This window comes from Nycticebus coucang, chromosome 5 (genome assembly GCF_027406575.1).
Source record: "Nycticebus coucang isolate mNycCou1 chromosome 5, mNycCou1.pri, whole genome shotgun sequence".
Lineage (NCBI taxonomy): Eukaryota > Metazoa > Chordata > Mammalia > Primates > Lorisidae > Nycticebus > Nycticebus coucang.
In genome coordinates this window covers 26,894,010-26,917,618 of record NC_069784.1, presented here as the reverse complement: position 1 = coordinate 26,917,618, position 23,609 = coordinate 26,894,010, and the positions used below count along the sequence as shown (strand labels likewise).

The 23,609-nt window shown below is 40.4% G+C and overlaps 1 non-coding gene across 1 annotated transcript; it reads right to left on the bottom strand.

Moving 5' to 3' along the window:
- Positions 1 to 22,853: 22,853 nt before the first annotated feature.
- Positions 22,854 to 23,016, bottom strand: LOC128587105 (U1 spliceosomal RNA). The gene has a single exon (XR_008380520.1). It is a non-coding gene; the product is annotated as a U1 spliceosomal RNA (small nuclear RNA).
- Between the last annotated feature and the right edge of the window lie 593 nt (positions 23,017 to 23,609).

The following is a 23,609-nucleotide window of genomic DNA, read 5'->3' as shown; positions in this document are numbered from 1 at the left end:
AGTAAATTTGAATTAAATTGTTAGTGCTAGTTCCAAGCATAAAGGAAAACAACGCAATAAAAAATTGAAACATTAAAATCAAGTGTTATATTTGAACAAGTATTGAGAATTAGCAAAATAAAAATGTAATAATACTAACAGTTTTATCCAATTAAGAAACTGAAGGATGGAGAGGGGAAATGTTCTGATGAAAAGTTCTAAGAGTTTTTCCAAAGGAGGAAGGAACCTGGGAACCAAGGGAGCAAAGAGAAAAAAAATCAAATACTTTATGCCCCCACTTTGGAACTGATTCTGGGAAATTCTAAGCCTAATGTTTCTTTGACTTGGGCAGCTCTGTACTCATTCTGTTTCCTGTCTAGAACACACTGCAGGAAGCTGTCATATCCTTGGACCAGAGACATGCAGGTGGGAATCCCAGCAGATCACAGGGGACTTAGAGGGAGTGGCTGGCTGCTCTCTGTGGATTTCCCGTGTGCTGACCATGCCCTGAACTTCAAAGAGGAAAACACATGAGGGTCACAGCTGCAGTTGACCAGGCACATGTTTACATTTCTTACATTTCTTTGGGCATACCCAAAGATCCAAAGCCAAATCAACTGTCTTTGTAAGTGAAAGTTTTGACTGATACTCAATTCTTCTGTTTTTTTTTTTTTTTTTTTTTTTTTTTTTTTAGATGGAGTCTTACTCTGTTGTCCTGGGTAGAATCCTCTGGTGTCATAGCTCACAGCAGCCTCAGACTCCTGGCCTCAAGCAATCCTCTTGCTTCAGCCTCCCAAGTGGCTGGTACTACAGGTGCCCACCACAACACCCACCTAAGTTTACTATTTTTAGAGATAAGGTCTCACTCTTTCTGAGGCTGGTCTCAAACTCCTGAGCTCAGGAAATCCATGTGCCTCAGCCTCCCAGAGGGCTAGGATTATAGGCATGGGCCCCCACGCCTGGCTAGACACCCGATTCTTTCTTTCTTTATTTTATTATTTATTATTATTATTTTTTGACACAGAGTCTCACTTTGTCACCCTGGGTAGAGTGCCATGGCATCATAGCTCACAGCAACCTCAAACTCCTGGGCTCAAGTGATTCTCTCACCTCAGCCTCCCAAGTAGCTGGAACTACAGGCACTCACCACAACGTCCAGCTATTTGTGTTTTTTGTTTGTTTGTTTGTTTGTTTTTAGAGACGGATCTCACTCTTACTCAGGCTAGTTTTGAACTCCTATTTGTGTTTTTTGTTTGTTTGTTTTTATAGACGGGATCTTGCTCATACTCAGGCTAGTTTTGAACTCCTGAGCTCTAGCAATCTACCCACCTCAGCCTCCCAGGGTCCTAGGATTATAAGTGTGAGCCACAGTGCCAGGCCTCTGACACTCAATTCTTAAGGTTTGTAAACACATGCATGCGTGTGTGTGTGTGTGTGTGTGTATGTGTGTGTATGTTGGGAGAAAAGAATAAAAACATTTGCAAAATATGTCCTGAACTCAGTAGAGAAAAATGGAAGTCTTTTTTTTAACCTGTAAATATTAGTATTAAACCCCCTCTCTGGGGGGTTTACTGTTGAGTTTTAAAAGTTTCATTGTTACATTGTTAATATATTTCTTTTTTATTATGTTTCATTCTTTTTTATAAAGTTTCATTGTTACATTGTTAATATATTTCTTTTTTATTATGAAAATAGTCTATGTTTAGAGTAGAAAATACATAGCCTATGGGAAAGAACAGAGAAGAAAGTGAAAATGATCAGAAATCCCACTTTCCACTTACTTAGTTTTTAAATTTCCCATGGAAAAACTACAAGATAGTCTGTAAATGAACAAAATAGCATTGATTCATTTAAAACTCATTAAAAACAATAACTCTTTTGTGATGAAAATAAATCAACATTAAAATAGCACTGGAAAATTACATGGTGTCTACACTTTTACCAGCACAATCCTGGCCCTTCTTTGGCCAATACTCCTTTACATTGCGTAAAGAGTTCACAATTCCAGAGAGAAGGGGCCCCTAGACAATTCCCCAGAAAGAACTCCTCAATTCTTCGGAGAATCAAGGTCCACATTCACTGGCCAGAGGCCTTCACATTTTCCCAGAGCATCCCAAATTGGGTTGCATTGACGATGGGTACACTTTCAGGTCTGCAGGCTAGCCAAGGGGCAGCTGATCACAGAAGATATGGAGAGTGTGTACCTTCTGGATAGGTTGTCCATAGGGCGCTCACACGGCTTTTCGTGGTGTGGCAATAGTTTCAGCTAATAAGAGAAGTGCACTGGGCCCCAGGATGTGGACAGGAGTGGAACAGCAGAGTCTGAAAATTCTACATTTGAATCTGGCCATCTGGGTCATTTTGAAGGCGTATATTTATTAAGGAAGGAGACAGGAACATATTTCACTTTATAGTTCATCAGCTTGATTTCTAACCCTTAAAGATTTTGGATTATGGTGTGTTGGCCAACATTGGTACTTTTGTCCCTGGAACTGCAAATATTAGGGAGAGGCCTGGTGGCAACAAAGAATCTTTTTTAGTAGGGTTTCTGCAAGAAAGCAGCAGTGTTTTAATTCTGAATATTTCCATGTTTCCTCCTGGAAAACAAATTGAGCAACCAATAAAAGAACGTACAAAACTAGCCACACGTTCTATTTTTACAGAAAAAAAGGAAACAGAAATAAATCGATAATCTTTAAAGTAACTGAGACCATCGAAGCTTATAGGCTGCCCTATAGAACACAGGGACAGAGTGGTGAGAGGGCGTGAGCAGGCTCAGGGGCTGAGTGGAGGCAGATCTTAGAAATTCCTAGAAAATATACCAGCGCACATGCACACACACACACACATACACACACACACACAAACACAACTGCTGAGAGCTAGGCTCAGAGGAAATAGGAGCCAAACACAGGAAGATGCAGAGTAAGAGGCAAGGAAAGTTCTCGGTAGACTCCAAAGGGATCTTGGAATGCTCTATAGCAAAACAAATAAATATATAGTAAGTAATTAAATAGTCTTAGAAGAGATATCTTGTGCCCATGAGCAGCAGTGGTTCATGAAGGAACCAGGAGAATATAGGACTGGCTGGACTAAATTAAGTTCCAGCACTAAAAAATACCAGATTAAAAAAAAAAAAAATCTATCTCTGTAGCAACAAAAATGGTGGTGTTGACTCACAGACTCACAGAGACTCCAAGAATGTGCTACCCTTTCTCCTTCTCCCTCATTCCAGGAAACTCTAATTCCAAATCCAGAAATATCCAACTTATTCAATAGGAGTCTCAAAGAAAAAAATAACCACAGCACATATACAAAAAGCTTTAAAAATGCTTTGAAAATTAGAAAAGTTTTCTGAAAATAAAGAAAAGTAAAAAAAATTATTTTAAATATGTTACACTGTGATCCATCAATTTAACCTTTGGACATTAATACTCCTTTTCTTTATATGTACTTACTCATTTCAAAAAGCTGTAAACACCCCTCATATCCATTTATAGGGTAGTGGTTAAATAAACATCAATATAGCTACATGTTGGAATATTATGCAGCTGTGAAAAAGAATGAGCATAATCTCTGTGTGCTAATATAGAAGGGTCTCCAGAATGTATTCAGTGGAAATTGTAAGATGCAAAGTAGTGCATATTATGTACCAAATTTTGAACAAGATAGGAGAAAACATATAAATACAAATATAAAATATATATATATGTATTTGCCCAAATAGACACCAGAATAATGAATAAAACTCTAATAAATGTTTGTTTCCTAAAAGGAATGAGAGGAACAGGGGCATGTCAATTGCAAGATATCAAAATATATGCCTTTTACCCTTTTATGGAGTTTTTCATTTTAAACCTCATGGATCTATTCCTAATGGGCTACATATTTAAAATAAAATACAATGTTCAAAAAAGAATCTTTTAGCATAAAGGTAATCAGGATATTATTTCTTCTGAGGATGATTTTTTAAATGTCAAACTTTAGCTATCCATGATTCCAAGTCACTTTCTATTTTACTCTTACGCAAGAAAAGTCAGTGAGTAGAGAGGCTGAGGCACCAATGCAGGTAAAGACAGTCGGACAGAGCAGGTAACAGCATAGTCATCTCAAGAGCGCTGGTAACTGCCTCCTGGGGAATTTCTGAATATGAAGTATAATTTTGTTCAAAAATGGTACTATGTCCAAATCTTCACTCTTTGATCCTGCGTGTCCCCTCAGGCAATCCATTTTCAATCAACAAAAACACTTATGTGACTGCAAAAATCATTAGGTGATTCACCAAATAATTATTTCGTGCTAGTAGGTGACGAGCACTCTGATAAACACTGTATATATTTTGGTCAATTATGCAGAGCCTTCCACAGAGTCAAGTAGAAGAAAGGGCAAGAAACAAATAGCCAGAAAGTAAACAAATACGTATCATAATTACAAATTATGAAACAGGACATGATACAGAGATAAGGAATGAATGGAAGGTTGACTACGATAAGCTCTCCAGGGAAAGTTTCTCTAAAGAGATGACATTTAAACCAAGATGTAAGGGACATATGGGTTCTTTGTGAGAACATTGCAGAGAGTGGAGTTCTAAGCTCGGGGAGCACCTGGTATTCCATGTGAAGGATTCAGACGAGAAAGAAATCAACTTGCTTTAGCAAATGGCTGGCGTCAGTCAGACCAGAGCATGGAGCATAAGGGGAGCTCCAGGAAGGCGGTGGCAGGTTAATCAGCAGGGCTTATAGCCACATCAATGTGCCTGGACTAAAAGAAGGTGCATAGCGAGGTTTCATGTGTCATGCTGGGACCTATACTTCAGGAAAGAGTATTTCTGTGGCTGTGTAGAGATTCAATCACAAAGGGAGTGGCCATGTTCTGTATGCACGGAGGTTAGTTTGGAGATATTGTGGTGGTAGAGTTAAAATAATAGGAGCTCAGGCTAGAGGGTGGCAATACATGATGGAGAGAAGGGCATCACTCTGAAATATACGTAGGAGATGGAGATGATAGGAATTAGTGATGAATTAGATAAAGAGGAAAAGAGGGAAAAATAATGAGGGACTCTCAGGTTACAGGACTGAGCAATGAGTTGGATGATATCTAAAAATGGGAAGATGGAAGGAGGATTGGGGGTTTGGAGGGAAACATAAACTCAGACATAGGTATATTTGTGAGAGATGTCTTAGAAGCATCCATGAGAGGGTGTTACACAGACAAGTATATGAGTCAGGAGGTCAGAGGAGACCAGAGAAGCAAAGGTAAGAGTCATTGGCCTAAAAATGGTATCTTAAGCCAAGAGGACAAATAAGATTATTTATAGAAACATAAGTCTTGGGGTTCAGAGGACACACCCAACTGTAAGCACCATAGCAGGAGGATTTCAGATTTTGTGATAGAAATTCTCTCTTCTCTTCCATGAGGTCTGAGGTGAGCAGAAAGCGGAACTAGAGAGTGGACTCTTCAAGGGAGAGGGGATAGCTACTCTTCTTTCTCTCAAAGAAGAGTAGATGTTCTCAGGCAGAAAAGGCACACAGGAGGAGAAGTGGGGGCCCTGAGAGGAGCAGAAAGCAGGGTGCTCTTGATGAAGGAAAGTCAGTTAACAAAGGCACAGAGACGCCACACAGCCAGATGCATTACACGCGTAAATCAGAGCCAACACATTAACAGAGCTGGAGTGAAGGGCGCCAGAGCAAAGATGGAGGGGCTTGGCTGAAATGCTTAGGAGGCGAGACTCTGGACAGCATGGAGTCGCTGGAAACTGTAAGAAAAATCATAAGAAAAATCTCACTCGGACCACAATGCAAATAATGGTTGTGAGGGATGTAAAAGGAGTGGCAATTTGAGGCACTTACTGCAGGGGTCCAAGGGGGAGATGGCGACACCCTGAAATAAGGCCATGGCTGCAGGAATGCGGGAGCACAGATTAGAAAGACAGTAAGAAGATTTATTTGACAGAACCCAGTTGTCAAATTGTGATAATTATACAGGAGCCCAGGTAAAAGTTCACAGCATAATCACGGTTACAATTACAGTGCAGCAGAGAGGACGGGCAGGTGAAAAGGAGAGAGAAGCAGCAGCAAAGAACAAGTTGTGATGGAGTCAGAGCAAGAAAGAATCAGCGGTGAGAATGATCGGGTCAAGGGCACAGCACAGAGTGGTAGAGACAACAGGACCTGGAACACAAAGCTATCCACAGCAATTAGTACTTATGAAAAAGGATACAGATGACAAGAAGGTTTTAAAATACTTTGTAGAGAATGGGTAATAAGGAATTGTAGGAAGTAAATAAAAATCAGTGGTGCAGGACCCCTCATTATAAATTTGTTTATATCTTCGGCATAAGATAAAGTGGGTATCAACGGCACCTGCCTTGTTTTGTGAGTAAATATAAAACAAGGATGATAACTTTCTCAGATGCACTCACTATCTTACTCCTCAAACTCTATTTTCTTCTTAAGGTCATAAGTTCCTCAAACGTAATTTCTCTGACCATGGAGATTTTCAGGAACATAACCTTCAAGGTTGGAAAGGAAATACTGTATCTGAGAATAGATTCTGCAATCAGTTAGCCACCGAACCTCCCTAGGCTTTTGTTTCCTCATCTGTAAAATGAAGTATTTGAATTGGATGACCTCTAGGGTCTCTTCCACTGTGAGACATCTATGAGTCTGTGAATTTAACTATTATCTCCAAAATGTTCCTGTGACTCTCCGAGTGCTCTTGGCAATAAGACTAAAAGCGGTGGGTCTACAAACCACAGCCTGCCTGCCTGCCTTATGGCTTGCTTAAAATAGGTTTCTTCTCCCTTTGTATCTCAATTTTCGTTTCTGTAAAAAGGGAGACACGTTTTTAAAGGCAAGTCTTAGAACTGTAGAAACTGAACAAGCAAAGTATCTTGCAAAAAGTAAATGATCATTAACTATTTCTTGGTTAAATGAATAGAGAAATACGTACTCAGATGCCATCTGCTCCAACATATCAGAAAGTACCAGAATCCCTTCTATTGCTTCCCTATTTACCTCTGTTTAAATGTCTTCAGCCATGGGGAATACCTGACCTCCTGGGGTGCCAGTGAGTCCTCATGGCTGGCAGAAAGAGTGAAGTCATGTCTGTGGGAATAGATGCCTGAGCGTGGTAGCCGTTCTGCCCAGCCTGGGCACTGCCAGACGGCAAGGTCAAAGGTATAAGTGGCAGCAAATTCTAGCCTACAAAGCTGGAGTTAAGTAGAGTTAGAGGGCTTTCAGGGGGCACAAATTGAAGGAAGAGTAACCAAAGGGGCGCTACTGAGATGTAAAGCTTTATCAGAATAAGTCCTGGAAATTTTGAAAAAGAAAAGAAATCCTTGCGATTAAAATAAAGACAAGTGAACCTTGTTTCCATGGTGATTTGCCACCCCCAAGACCTTAACTCTGTTTTACTCTTTTGCCGTGTAGAAGACACTGTCTCATTTCTAGACAGCTCTCTGAGGTTTTTCCAAAGAATGACCTAAAATTTGCCTCCATAATAACTTTACCCACTAGTCGTGGGATACTTTTCATTATTAACATGCCAGATCTTCACGTACCTGAAGATGTCAGTCACATCAGCTAGCTTTTAAAAAAACATATGAAATATTTTAGGTACCAAAAAAAGTTTTGAGTATATGAGCACCTTTATATCCTCCACTCAGCTTACGGAATAAAATATTACAGCTTCGATGCAAATTTTCTAACCCTTTAGAAAGTAGCAATGCCACTTTCTTCTCTCCCTAAAATAATGGATCTCCTAAATATACTCATATAGCAAATTTTTGTTTTGAAACTTTATATACATGGCATTACACTGTGCCTACAATTCTGCAACTTGCCTTTTCTCTGAAAACTCTCCATTTGAGATTTATCCATGTTGCTATATGTAGTTCATGAGGGTTCTTTTTTTAACTGGCATAAGTAGACCACAATTTATTCATTATTTCCCTGGACATTTAGGCTTATGAATTGGCATCTTTGAAGGTGGAATCTTCAATTGCTCGACCAGTCCTGGCCTCCAGACTGATGCTTTGTCACTTGCCAATTGAGAGACTTCTGATGGATCTGCAGCCTACAGGAAAATGTAGAGACTATTTGGTAAGTGGTCTAGTAAGAAAAAAGAGGCTTTTTATTCATCCCTCTCTCCCTCTCATCCATCCATCCTCCCTCCCCCTCTTTCTTTCTTTTTTTCCTTCCTTCCTTCCTTCCTTCCTTCCTTCCTTCCTTCCTTCCTTCCTTCCTTCCTTCCTTCCTTCCTTCCTTCCTTCTTTCTTCCCTTCCTTCCTTCTTTCTTTCTTTCCTTCCTTCTTCCTTTCTCTGTCACCCAGGATAGAGTGCTGAGCCTTCAGCCTAGCTCACAGCAACCTTAAACTACTTGGTGTAAGTGATCCTCCTGCCTGAGCCCCCATGTATGTGGAACTACAAGAACCCACCACAATACTCAGCTAATTTTTCTATTTTTAGTAGCGATGCTCAGGCTGGTCTTGAACTATGAGCTCGAGAGTTCCGAGAGTACTAGGATTATAGGTGTGATCCACCATGCCCAGATTGAAAAGGAGCTGTTTTGATAGTTCCTTACATTTCCTAGGTGGAAATCCTCAAGGCACATGATGAAATGCAATGACGACTACCTTTAATCTTCTTTGTGACATAAAGGAATGGTTTCCCCTGATTTAGTCACATAAATGAACGTGGTACCTCAAACAAGGAGGGGAGATTTAAGTGCTTTGCAGAAACCATTCATTGTACCTCTGGGTAGCTGTGGAAAGCCAGCTAGGGGCATGAGTCACATCTGTGCTCCCAATATTTCATCTCATCCCCATAGGGCATTTGTTATGGGTGCCCTGTAATAGGTATCCGACTCGGTGCTGTCCTGTAAAACAAACTTTGTAAGCACACATTTTTACACCCATATCCACATGTTTGTCTGTGTATGCTCACACAAGCATGTAACTGGAAAAATAGATATCAAAAAGTAAAAGTAACTATCCACGGGTGTTGAGACTGTGATGGTTTTCTGGGTGGTTTTATATTCCCTGCGTTCAATGCTCGACAGCCCCTGTGCTGGCGCTGCATGGGGCAGTGGAGACATTAGGAGGAACTGTACAAATGTAGCCTTGCCCTGCACCAGAATTTTCCAAGTGCTATACTATAAACATAAATTCATTTTGAAATAAGAAAAGACCAATAAAAGTGAACATTTTAAAAGCCTTTATTGGATATGCTATCTAAATTAAGCTATGAATGTAAAGAGATAATTTGTTTTAATTGCAGCTATTTCACGGACAAGATAAAATTGCATCATTTTAGATACCACTAATATGGTTAAGTAAGTTCTTTTGTTGGCATCCTTGTAGACGTTTAGAAAGAGAATGCTGCAGAGACAGAGAGGGAGAGGAATCCTCTGTACAGCTTCTGTTTGTCCAGGGATGGGGACAGGGTTGGGTGAGGATGAAGGGAGCAGAGCTATGTGTGGTCAGCCCTGCTGGACCTTGGCCCCCACCTCTCTCCCAACTGTCCTGTCTTGTCGTCAGGGATCCTCCTGCCCACCCTCCTATCTTCACATTTGTTTTACTATTACAGTCATTCTCTTTGCTCTGCCCCTCCTGCCCTTGAATTCTCATCACTGCTGCCTTGAATATTGAAACAAATAATTTTACTATTATTTGTTGTTTTTACTGAAAGTCATATGGTGGACTTAGATTTTTAAGGTTTTTGTTTCTATGATCAGGACTTCTCCTTGAATCCTAAAACCATCCAGAGAAATTTCACAGGCCGGGTAGGCCAGGGGTATCCCAGGACCTGCCCTCCACCTGTCCATTTCTGCGAGTGGGTGGCCTCCCATGTGGCCCTCCTTCTCTTCCTTGCTCGTTCTGTCTCAACAGTCTGCTCTCTGAAGGCAGGACTAGGTCTAGGTTTGGCTACCATTTATTTATCCACAGTCCCTGGCAGTACTAGCACAGAGTGGGCACTGAACATTATTTATTAAATCAATGAGTGGCCGTCAGCATTGGCATTTCAGTGGAAAGTCAGAAAATGTTAACAAGGGAATGCGAAGAGCAGACACCATCAGCAGCTGGAATTCTGCCCTAACAGTGTCTGATTTGTTCATCTTTGTTCAAAAGAGTGCACACACACCTGGCCTGTTTCCTCAATTACAGCTGTGGACTCAACGCCTGATGAAAACTTTGTCTCGCAGCAAGTCGACACCCGCCTCCAGCGAAATGATCCTTCACTGCCGATGCTAAACCTGAGGCTCCTCTACCTGCCAGAATAGCCCTGGAATCCCCTGGTGGGGACTTTACTGAACACCCCGAGAGGGAGCATGCTTCTGTCATTCTAAAGCCCAGGAGCAGGCAGCCCGCAGCCATCAGCAGTGACCGACCAGAGGTGTCTTCTCTTCCTATTCCTTGACCTTAAGTCTGTCTCAGGATTGTCAGAAGGAAGCTGGGCCTTTGAAGCCCTCTCTTTTTTTCTCCTGCAGAGATCCCAAAATCAAAATATTCTGAATTGAATTCATTATCTTACTCTCCCTCCCCAATGGCTATTCCTCTCACACCCTTCTTTTTTTCTCAAATGCCCTAATTGTACATTTGGTGATCATCCTGAATTCTTCATATTCCTCACTCCTGGGATTAGTTTGTTAGGGCTTCCATGACAAAAAGTACCACAGACTGGGTGACTTAAACAATGCCGTTTCAGGAGGTTAGAAATCCAGTTACAAGGTGTCAGTGGAGTCGGTTTCTTCTGAGGCCTCTCCCACTGGCTTATGGATACCCACCTTCCCCTGATATTTTCACACTGTATTCCTCTCTGTGTGTGTCTGTGCTCACATTTCCCATTCTTATAAGTCATATTGAATTAAGGCCACCCTATCGACCTCATTTTACTTAATTACCTCTTTAAAGGTTCTTCATCAAATGCAGACAGATACTGGGGGTGAGACTTCAACATATGAATTCAGCCCATAACATTATCCCATCCTTCAGCATGGCCTAGTGATGACTGAGATCCCAGCCCCATCATTTACTCTATGGTGATTAGAGAGCAATTACTTAACATTCTGAGTCAGTCGGGTTCCAGAAACTAACTCAAGTCATTTAATCAGAAAAGAAATTTATTAAAATTATCACAGCCAACAGAAATTTTAAAAGGGCCAGAGAACCAGCATGGAGGTTAGCAAGCCAAAGGCTGTATTACAAATCCAGACGTGCAGAGCCGTCTCTCCCACCTGCAGTGGGGGCTGCTGTGTGTGTGTTCCCAACTCCATGGTCACGGGCAGCTGGAACTACTGCTGGAGCTTCTGCAATGGAAGCTGGGTGCAGAAGAGGACTCCTGCTGCTCCTTTCTTCAGAAGTTTCCCACACAAACCCTCTTTCTTTGCATTTTTAGATTCTGGGAAAACCTCTGACACGGGCATATCTGTTGGTGGAGACTCTGTCAAGTTCAGTACTGTGGCTACCAAGAAATATGGAAAAAGTGAGTATTTGGTATTTTCAACTTCTATATTTGAAGTTGATTTCTGCTTTCCAGCAAGACTTACTCATAAGGCAGGGCATTCTATAAGCACAGAAAAGGGCTTTAGATGCTAGGCACTCCAAAAAATAGGAAAATACATACTACTTCCTGTCATTTTAAGTTGCTTTATGTGTAAAATGTATCTAATAATAGTACCCACTTGCCAAGGTTATTATTGGCACCAGATAGGACTGTATGTGTGAATCGGTATGTTGAACAGCCTGAGAATGGTAAGGCACAAAAATAAAATGCTTTTAATTTGCTTCCATCTATTTGCCGTGCTATGTTGGGTCTTCCTTTGCCACGCCTTGTCCTTGTGGGTGGACCCCATAGCTTTCTAGTCACTTACTGTTATTGGAAATAAATCCAGTGAAGACTAATTCATGACAACATAGCCCAGTTTAAAATTTGAATCCCACATTTATTTTAATGTAGTTGGGAATAACAAATAGTATCACTTAGTTCATGCAGAACCTCAGAGATAAAAGGTTCTGCAGATGCATGAGTCCTATTTGGTTTTCATCATATTCCCCAAAGGGGGCATGTTGGAGGCAGGGCAGTGCCGGATTCCCTCTGGCACGCTGCCTCATAAAGACAGGGACTTTCCTTTTTTATAGGACAAGTGTACAAGTGGCTTTGCATGCGTGAATAAACATCTGTGGATCAGGCACCAAGTATTCTTAGTTTAAGTGCTAGGCATTTAAGGGGATGCCAGGAAATACCATTTGCCCCACACCTGGTGACCTTGGGGGCCCTGGTTTCATGAGAAGTTGAGTAGAAAGGAAGATTTTCTCTGGGGGGGCAAGTGATACCCCATTGCAGTAAGCTCATTATCAGACAACTTGGAGACAGCTTTAAGGGTAGTTGAAATTACTGAACACTCCTGTTTGTCTTCACAAAAGTTCTTCCCCTCCTCAGAGCACAGGTCCGTTCCCTGGCCCTGTACTGGGGAGTGGGGCACAGGCTATTCTCAAATTTCTGAGATTTACCCTTTATTTAGGTCTTGATCCTCAGATTTAGGGAAGCTTAGGGATAGGGAAAAAGAAAGGAGCTAAAAATTCTTCTTCCTTAACTTATCTAACACCTCTATTGGCCGGTGAATCTGGTGCCTGGCTGGCACATGCTGCTGGCTCCTTATAGGGCTATAAGATGTGGCTGTTCCAACACAAATATTCTCACCATCAACATTCGCCTTAGTTCCTATCTCCATCCCTTGCCCAGTAGCAGCCTTCCTGGCCTAGTGCCCTCTAAGTTGCCCCAGCCTGCCTATTGGTCCTCAGGAGATTCATTCTTCTTTTAATGTTAAATACAGTGAGTATTGGCCTTCCCAACACTGTCCCCTCTTTTTGCCTGGTCTTTCCTCTTCAGTTTCTTTCCCTTGTTCAAATATACACAGGAGAGATGAGAAAATCCATTCCATAAGCAGACATTCAACTGGGACAGGAGGTGCCGCTTTTCCCTGGAGACTGCCTGCCACACCACAGTCCCTGGAACTGCGTGTCTTGGACCCCACACTCTCTTTAGGAAAAAGGGAGCACCCTCCTCTCCTGCCCTTGCAGAGATGAGAAGAAGAAAGATACAATCCTATTTCTCTAACACTAACTTTCTCTTGCACGATATGGTTAGCAGCTCAAATTTCCCTTCATTTCTTTTTATTTAAGTTTTCTTAGTAGGGTTGTTTGCAGTCTTCCCTGTCTGCCAGAGTCTGGGGGTTACACATAGAACCAGTCCCCACTGTCTAGTTTTTCCTTTTTAGGGTACCCAGGCACTTGCCAGCAGCTGGACCTGCCCCCAACTCTGTCGTGCTCAAGTCAGGGAGATGGCTACCCCCACACACATCACCCCACTCTTGCAGGACACTCTTAGGCTAGTAGAGTTTGGAAACACACTTTGCACCTTTGTAAAGTTATGTCTCCCCTCCAAAATGCATTGCTTTTGTTTACTTTTCAGAACCTCCAGATAGCTGTTTCTGTATTTTTGTCCGGAATTTACAGTTATCTATGTAACAGCTATCTTTGGCTTCTGGGAGCCATCTCTACCTTGCCAAAAGCAGAACCATCCTTCTGCATTTCAAATTCTTTTCTCCACCTACCACAGCATTGTAATACATGGTCAGAACTTAACAATTAGACTAATGAAGAAATGAAAGGGATCGTATTGGTTTTCCCTCTCCTTTTCACATCTCAAATCACTGTTATTACACATTTGGTCTCAGCTGTACAATTCACCTATTGTGGCTTACAATTTCTATTACCCGAAACTCTCCAACACCCAGGGCACCTGACAGAGCCTAGGAAAGAGTGTGAAAGATAAATATTTTTCTGCTCTCTGACAGTGACACATAGAGGCTCTTTCTGCATCCAAAACAGGGTCCAGGGCAGACCAGACAGAGTGGGACATGTAAGTAGAGACAGCCCTGGCAGTAGCTACAGAGGGAAGAAGGACTTCTGGGCTGGGGAGTCAAGGGTCTTGGGTCCTAGCAATGTGTGTTAGCAATGTGTGTAGTAAGGAATTTAAGGAGTGTAACAAGAAAGCACGGAAGGCTGAGGCGGGCTCAGTCTACCTCTGGTTATTTTCTCACACCTTTAACTTTATTCTCTTCTGCAACACTTCATTTCTCTTTTTAATTTTTTTTTTCCTCTTCTATATACAAATAACCCCATAAAACTCCTTTCAAACTCTACAGGCACATGTAGGAGTACTTAAGGGAAGAGTTATATCTTGACCTACTTGCCTTGCTAGTAATAATGATTTAATAAGCTTAAAACCAATATTCAAGTATTAGTTGTAAGTAGGTTAGGAATTGAATTAAGAAAATGATTGCAGAGAATAGGCAAAGGAAAACAGAAACAGGAGAGAAGTGGATGCAGAAAACTCTGAACCCAGTGCAAAACGCACTTCTGGAGGCCTGGTGCCTTTAAAACTCCAGAAGCCTCTTGCTGAAACTTCACCTGTTCCCCCACGGAGGTCTATAAGCCAGTGAGACTCACTGGGATGGGTGGGGCTACTCACTCCGAGAGAGGGAGTGCTTTTGTAATGTTAGAGTATACAGAATGTTTAAACCTTGTTAAAGACAGCAAGATTTGCTCTGGACCAGATAAGGAGATAAAAATATCTCTTTTCTTCTGTCACCTTGGTATGACCAGAAGCGTCTGTCCATCTGAGCAACAAATTTCTGAGTATTAATTGTCACTCCTATGATTTGTGTGCATGGCCTAATCTGGGTCTTCTCTGACATCCTGCTTCTGGACTGTGTTCACCATCCCATGTTCTGTTTGTATTAAGATCATAAATAGCTTAGGCAGCTGTTCTCAACCTGTGGGTTGCGACCCCTTTGTAACAATGAAAATACATCGCAGCATTAGGAAGGTTGAGAACCACTGCCTTAGAGCAATAATAATAAAAAGTAAATCTATCCAGTTAACATAGTTAAAGAAATAGTTTAGTTAGAAAAATGCAAGCCTTTTCTTCATGAGATTTATGATTAAAACAATGGTGTATGAAATAAAAATGGAGCTGGCCTGGAGCAAGATGGTGCATGTGTGTTGAACCTTATGAAGAAGGCATGCAGCCTCCTGTCCCAGCTACTTCTTAAACTTTCTCTTGTCTCTTGTTTTTTCATTTTCCTTTGTCCTCTCATTTGGGCCAAGCCACTGGGAGGAAACCCATTAGCATAGTTGGGGCTGGTCCCACACAAAACTGTACATGGCACTTTCCCCAGTAATCTCCATTTGAAAATCCTAATCCTTTCAGAACCCTTGTTCTTCCATGGACTTTTCATTTTTTCTTTATGACCCACTTTGAAGTGTCTGGTTATCCAGAAACTCTTATTCAAACTTAATGTTAGAGAATGATTAGAGAGCACTTCTGCCAAATATTTTTCATCAGTGACCAAAGAAATTGGCCTGTACCATTAGACATGTGAGAATTTAGGCATTGTATTATCTGTATCTTTTCCTTACTTATCTGAACCCAACCTAAAATAATGTTTTATTCTTGTTTTCATGCTTCTGTTTTCTACTCCAGATAATAATAGTAATTCATATGGCTTAAAAGAAATTTGAAATTATTATCATGTTCAAGGAAAAGAATACTATACTTTAGAATAGTATAGAATAATCTATACTTTAGAATTTATTGAACATTGTTATCATTTTAGTATCATTTTAGTGTAATTATATACACTAACAGATAACAGATATATATCTAACAGATAAGAACTTTATCTGTTAAATGTTTTTGATCTTAATTATTATTTTGCTCAATTTTTCCCCACTGAATGCCACATCATTGACATATCTTAAAGTTGGGTGTCTTTAAAAGATGATTTTTAAAGTCAGCTTAGTTTTCTGTCTTATTCATGTATCAAGAGCAGTATAAACATACATCAAATAGCTTCTCCAAATTGAGTCTTGATTGAATCATAGCGAAATGAAGAAAAGACATTGATGATTTTGGTCAGTTTATTTATTTTTATGAAGGATGCTGGATTTTATTAAATACTTTTTCTTCTCTTTAAATATCAGATTAATATGAGGATACAAATGATCAGGTTACAATGTTTGCATTTGTTAGATAAGGTCCCTATTGTTGTGTCCTGCTCCCAAGAGGTATGCCATATACCCTTACATTGTGCCCATTAGATGGGAGCACATCAGTCTCCCTCCCTCCTCCTGTCCTCTTCTTCCTCCTCTTCCCTCCCCCCCAATTGAATTGAATTGAGTTTTTCTCCGGTTTGGGTGTGTGTTAATTTGTCAATTACTTTCATACTAGTGTTGAGTACATTGGATATTTGCTTTTCTATTCTTATGATATTTTACTAAGAGGAATGTGTTTCAACTCCAACCAGGTTAATGCAAAGGATGTAAAGCCTCTTTTTTATGGCTGAATAGTATTCCATGGCATACATATACCACAGTATTAATCCATTCCAGGGCTGAAGGGCTCTTACGTTGTTTCTACATCTTAGTAATTGCAAATTGAGTTGTGATAAAATTCTAGTGAAAATGTCTTTATGATAAAATTAATTTTTTTCTTCTGGGTAGATGCCTAGTAGTGGGATTATGGAAAGAAATGGAAGGCCTATTTTGAGTTCTTTGAGGATTCTCCATATTTCTTTACAAAGTAGCTGTGTTAGTTTGCTGTCCCACCAACAGTGTAAGAGCATTTCTTTCTCTCCACATCTGTGCCAGCATGTGCAGCTTTAGGAAGTTTTGCTCAGCTTAAATGCAACTTGGTCTAAGGAGAATTTCTAACTTGTTCCCAAATTGCGTAATAAGAGCTATTGTAAGAAAACACACAATAATTAATCAGGAACACTATTTAATGAACATTATCAAGATTTAAATGCCAAAGGAAGCTACATTGTTTTAGCCATAAAGGACAAAGTCAGAAGTGGGGATTCCAAATGCCCAATTTCATTATAGATTATCCTTGTTGAATGAAAGAATTTGACAAGAGAACACAGGCTTATACACGGCTCTTATTTGGGCTAATTTGTTTTGAAAAGAAAGAGATTTACATTATTAGAAAAAGATTATTCTAAAATAGTGTTACATTGACAATATTAATAGCTAAGCCTCAGGTACCTAATGTGGAGATAATGATTAATAGATAATAAATGTAATAGTAATGTAATAACAGATACAGTTACTCTGCTCCAGAGTAAATGCCAAGGTGAAATCACTGGTCTCCTACAAATAGCTTCATTACTACAGCCACACTTCAGATGTCACTTGAGATGATGACAACAATGATAATAGCTAACATTTAATGAGCACTTACACGATGCCAGAAAATGTTCTAAGTACTTTAGACATACGAACTATTAAATCCTTTAACTACCCTTTGAGATAGGCACTATCTTTAGCACCAATTTACAGCCGGGAAGACTGATACACATAGAGGTTAAGAAAATCGTCAAGGTCACCCAGCTGAAGTTGAGGGTTTAGGATTTGAACCTAGGTAGTCCAGCTCCAGAAATAGCATTAACCTTAGCATATCATGATATTATACTATTCCTAGCATGCTAATTAGTATCTTGGTTAGCCTAATTTTGAGAAATGCATTAATTAATTTTTCCCAAGTAAACAAACACAATACCGGCCATTTCTAAAGCAGTGTATAGCTTTCGAAATTCCTTTGCACACATTGCCTCATTCCCTTTACACAAACACCTCCCTCGTTTAAAAGAAGAGAAACATGCACCACAAATGAGTCAAGTACGACAGACTCAAGAAAAACGAAAGTGACTGTTGACAAAGCCTCTAACTTGTACTTCACTGCCCTGATTGGCCACAGAGGCATTAAAGAGAGGAATCTTAGTTGAGTCACGCTGTTGACTTAACTAAGACTGAAGACAGAGATTCTTTCTGAACCTAGGGAACACCCTTTACAACCAACATTAATAAAAATTAAGACCTCTCTGGAAACCTGTGCCACAGGTAAAGTCATTCCTCCCTACTGCCTTTCTCACCTTAGAATACCTGCTACGAATGGCGATGTCTTTGGGATGTGGAGGAGAGCACCCATAAGACTGAGACAGGGTCACTCCTGTTGACAGGCTGTCATGGAGGCCAGACTAGCCTCCCTGACTTCACCATCTGGAACATTTTGGTGACAGATTTTGGAAATTACCAGAGGTGAGCGTAGATTGTGATACACAGTGGCACTCACTCTGAGGGCATTGGCTGCTCAATGGTGGCCATTTCTCCACAAACGAATTGCTGTCCTTAAAAGGAACACATGGCCCCTTTACATACTTCCCTTGGGCAAGCTAAAGCCTCTGGCAAACCATCTCTGGAAACCATAGATGATAAAGGGAAAAAACAAAGGCTTGTGCAGTCTGGCAGTCCACTATTACAGGGAACACTTCATGATAACCAGCTGGGAACAAGATAAGAAAAAGAACCAAATTTCCTGGTAAGTGAAAACCATTTCCACATATGTACTATTGAGATTGTATTACTATAATTGTCCTTATAGATGTTAAGGATCTTCTAAATATCTGAATAAGAATCCCAACAAAATCATCTATTTTTGCCTCGGTGCTCTCCTGGCCTTTTTTTTTTTTTCCTGCTGAATGCAAAAGATTGACACATGTACTGATGAATGACTGCATTTAGAGGTTTTCCAAGTATATTGGTAAAGGAGGAGGAGGCTTGGTGTGAAGTGTTCATCTTAAGGATTAAGTGTTTGTTGTATTAGGGGATATTGCTTATTTTTTATTACTGTTACTATGAATACATTGTGCCCCACTGGCTGCTTAAGAGGTAACTCATGCTCAAGAGGAATGAGCCAAACTTGAAGAACTGAAAAGCAGAGAGATAGAAACTCCCTTCCCCAGGATCTTCACAAGTGGGCAGCTTTGCCAGTGGCATCTGCTGAAGCTTCCACAGACGATACTGCTGTCTCCACCAAGCTCTTCTTTTTTTCCTGGCTCTTTGTGCATGAGCTGAGCGGGATTTCATACATCATGTTCAGCTGCATTGGAGATTCTGCAAGGACAGATGTCTTTAGAAAGTTAATGAATGAGAAACGTGCCGGTGGGTTGTTTTCTGCAGGGGGGAGGTGGTGGCGTTATTGAAGATTTTACTCCAGTTTCTAAGGTTGGCTATCCTGAGCAGCTTTGCACGCAGTTACCGCCACTGATTTCCTTTTCATTGCATGGCACTGACAGGTTATGATAGGAAAGCCATTTATCTTAAGTTAATAAATCAGAAGGAGGTTTAAAAAAAAATGGTTGCAATGCTTCATGCAGCAGCTTTGGGAAGTCAAAGGACACAGGGTTTTTCTGGCTTGATCCTGATTTGAGATTAAGAGGAAAATTATTTATCTTCAAGTTGTTAATTAAGAAAGAAAAGGAATATCCTTTGTTTGACTGTTCTATCACACCCGGGGACATTTCATAATAACGAGCTGCCGGAGCTGCTATCTCTGCAGCAAGTCACTCTACTAGCCCAGCACTGTCTAACACTTTTCACCTCTCCTTGTATTTTTCACTACAATGATATCTCGCCCAAATAGAAAGTTCTTTGTGCTAATTGTCTGCCACAGAGACTAGTCAGAAAACTGACAAACAGTAGCCAGAGAAGGAACAGTCCAAAGAAGGAGATTGAGCCAGAGATTTTTATCATTCAAAAAGTATATATAATTCTTCTTCTTATTATTATTTTTGAAAATAAGATTATTGCATTTTTTCCAGTTTAACTGCACTGGTACAGAGGGAAATATTTGATAGAAGGAGTATATTCTTCACCCACAAATTTTGATGCTTCCTAGCAGAATTCTGTGCATGCAAATCACACCTACTTTCTGCACTTCAGCTCGTTCCACAATTATTTTTAACGAAGCAAAACACGGCAAAAATGTGCATATACTTCCAGGAAAAGAAGAAGGGCTGTAAAAATCACTGCTAGGATAAAAATGAAGTTATTGTAGCAAATTCCTGTAGCTGAGCTGGCAATCTTGTGATGCTGATGTCTCCTGGCATAGCTCAGGAGAACAACTGCCTATGGGGGAGACAGAAGAAGAGAAATGAAATGTAACATCTAAGCTCCGGAGAGAGGTTCCTGAAACTGGCTCCTTTCGGTAAGACAGCAGATTACAGCTAGGCTGTCTGCCACTTCTATTTTAGCAATTAACTTCATTACAATGGGAATAATATTACACTTGAAGGGACTTAGAGAGTTATGCTCTGCATCAGTGTCCCAAGGAGACATGGACAGGCCTGGTAGACTCTGTGTATTAGGGGGCCAGAGAGTAGGACGGGGCAGCTGGACTCAATGGAGTATGTTTTGTAGTGTCTGCAGGTTTATGGTGCCTTTTTGTTCTAAAGGAAAGGTGTGGGCATGTTTCCCCCAGATGCTTGGCTTTCAAACAATCTGAAAGTGAGGAGGAAGTGATCAAAATGGAGAAAGGATCTATTTTGACCAAGGTCAGTGTAGATTTGGAAAATCCTAAACAACTGAAAACTATTTATGATATCATATGAGAAAAGGTCAGGAAAAGTTATCAGTTGAGTAACAGTTGGACAAGATACACTGACATAGAACACTTCTCTCTTCCTCCGTCACCCCCCTTTTTATTTTATCCTCCCCTTTTTCCTCCTTCTTTTCCTCCTCCTTCTCCTCCCTTAATATTCTCTACTGGTAAATTCTTACCTCTGTAATTAAAAAGCTACAAAAAGTCTCTGAGAATCATGATTGTCAAATAGTTATCACCAAGATGAGATAAATGAGTGCAATGATAAACAGTCTTTACCCCTCTTCTGAATTTGAAATAATCTTTCTTTTGAAAGCTTTCAGTGGAAAAGAAGGAGGCAAGTGATTACAGAGCTGCCCCCGTGCAAGGTACTTCCTCCCTGGTGAGCCCATATAATTAACCCACAAGGTTGGTATTATTATGTCTGATTTTATCAATGACGGAGAGCCTAGGAAGTTACACCTGCAGCTCAAATTCATAGATATGAAGCCCCAATTTAAATCTAAATCTGTTTAATTCCTAAATTCCTATTTCTTCTAAAAGATACATTACTCCATTATTGTTTATAAATACTTTTTTTCACTAAACCCCAGTGATATCAGAAAGGATTATGCAGTCCTTTATACGGTTGGGGAATTCTAGCACAGAGACTCGCATGCAAACCATTTTAGGGCCGTTCCCAAAGGCAGAACAACTTGCAAAAGCTCTAGGATCCTGTGCTGAAACCAGACCCTCAACAGTAATTACTTTTCCTCCCTCGTGCCAGGACTTGCCAGGACTATACCAATGTGTCCTTCAAGAGCCAAGTGGCTGCTCCTCTTAGAAAAAATTGTTGACCTTTATAAAGTGGAATTGGTGCCCCTAATTGGTGCTCTTTTGAGACAACATGTGTAGGACTATTACCCTAAGTTCTAATTGCTTTCTTTTCTGACTTCTTGGCCATTGATCTGTGAGCTTGCGCCTTTGGGACAGGAGGTATGTCCTGTTTGTCTCCCTGATTTTGAGCCACAGGCCCCATACTTGGGGAGTTTCTCATAGATATTAACAATTGCTGACATTTACTGATCTCTTACTACATTTCAAACATGATTTCATGTACTTTTCAGGATCCAGCTTTTTAATCCTCAATAATCATTATGGCTTTTGTTAAGCTCAGTATACAAGTCAGGACCCTGAAGTATAGAAAGTAAATTGCTCAAGTTCACATACATGAATAGGGCGGGGTTGAATTTGAACCCATGCAGACACCAAAGCTCATTCTCTCAACCACTGAACTAAACTACGATTTCCTTTATGGGGGTTCTAAAAAGTTTGTTAAATGAAGAAAAGAAAGTAAACTTAGAGTAAACCCTTCAAAAGACTGAACCATAACCAAGTTAAATCAAGACATCAAGAATACATGATTTAAGACTTTCACTTTATGTCTAAATCACATTGAGTAAAATATCACAGTGGATGGGTGTCCGAGTGTAGATTAGAGCAGTATTTTTCAACCTTTTTTTTATCTCAAGGCGTACTTGAATCTGTAGTTAAACTTCCACTGCACACTTAAATCATGTTGGTCAAAAAAAAAAAAAAAAAAAAACACAAACAAAAGAGAAAGAGAAAAAGAATATACTTACCGTGCTTTGAAGTTCTACTGAAAATAATGGTCTTTAAAATTTTTCACAGCACATCCAAGATCCTCTCATGGCACACCAGTGTGCCGTGGCACACTGGTTGCAAATCAGTGGACTAGAAACCTTGCCTCCTCATGCCCCCATGGCAAATTAGGAAGAACATAGCAAGCTGGGGATTCAGATTGCACATCATTCTTTGTTCTCTTTTCCTCATGCTTAGCCAGCTTTTAGTTTTACACTGGTGGATGGCTATGGATATTTTTGAAAGACAGGGCTGGCAACTTTAATCAGAGTTTACTCTGATCCCCAAAGAGGCTCACTTATTAGTTCACCTACTTGGAATTCATTGATTACTTTCATGTCTGGGGATTCTGAAGTCTCATTCTCTCTGTCTCTCCCAGCTGTCAGAAGACCAGTTCCTCGCAGGTTCAGATGTCTTTGCTGTGTGATTCACTGTGCTCACCACGGCCAACAACAAGGGGATTAAGGCAGAAGAGGAAAGAAAGATGGCATTGATTCTTGAAGCTGCCAACTTTAATTCTCCCTCTCTGAGCGGACAGCATGACAACATGCGAGACACCAGAGGATGCAAAGATAAGTCAGGTAGCCCTTTGTTTTTGCCCAGGGAGCTTATAATTTAATGGGGAAAGAGATGTGGATCAAAACATATTCAGACATATTACAAGGCTGTACTATATATTGGTTCAGTAGGGATATAAACAAAGTTTTTATTTTTGTTTTTTTATTTTACCAGGGGAAAGCATGAACACAGTCCCTCACTACTACAAATTATGCAGTCAAATGTCCACTTTGGGGGAAATCGCAGGAGTCAGCACATCCGGAGTGCAATAGATAAGCCTCACCCTGGGAAAGCCACCTTCATCATCGCAGTATCTCCCCTGCCAGGTAAGTATATAAACAAAGTGTTTTGAGAGGAGCAGGGTGTGTGCGACTTCAAGATAATGAAAGAATCACAGCAGTCTTCTATTTGTACCATTACTAAAGTTTACACAGCCTACCACCAGATTTATGCCTGAAGGATTACATGTGAGAACCCTTCAACCTGTAAATTCTAGAACTCTTCAACCGCTTATTTTACATAGTGAAATGCAAAAAATTTCTTGAGCACTTACTGCACACTTTGGCATTTGATTCACACATCAAGCATTCAGTAATTCTAATTGAATGTAGTGATGCAGAAATGCATGCTTTCATTTATTCAACAAATATCGACTGCTAACTTTGAACCAAGCACTGTTCTAGACAGTAGGGACCAAAACAGCAATCATGTCTCTGCCTTATGAGTTTGCCAGTCAAGTAGGAGAGATGAGTAATCCAGGGAATAAACTAATAAATACAATGATTATCAATTGTAGGACATGGTCTGAAGGAAACAAGTCAGGAGGAAGATAGAGAATGGCACAAGGTCCCACATAAATGAATGCAGAGAAGCCCCAAAAGATTTCTTTGTGGATTAGATTTTTGTAAGGAGACTATAATTTCACAC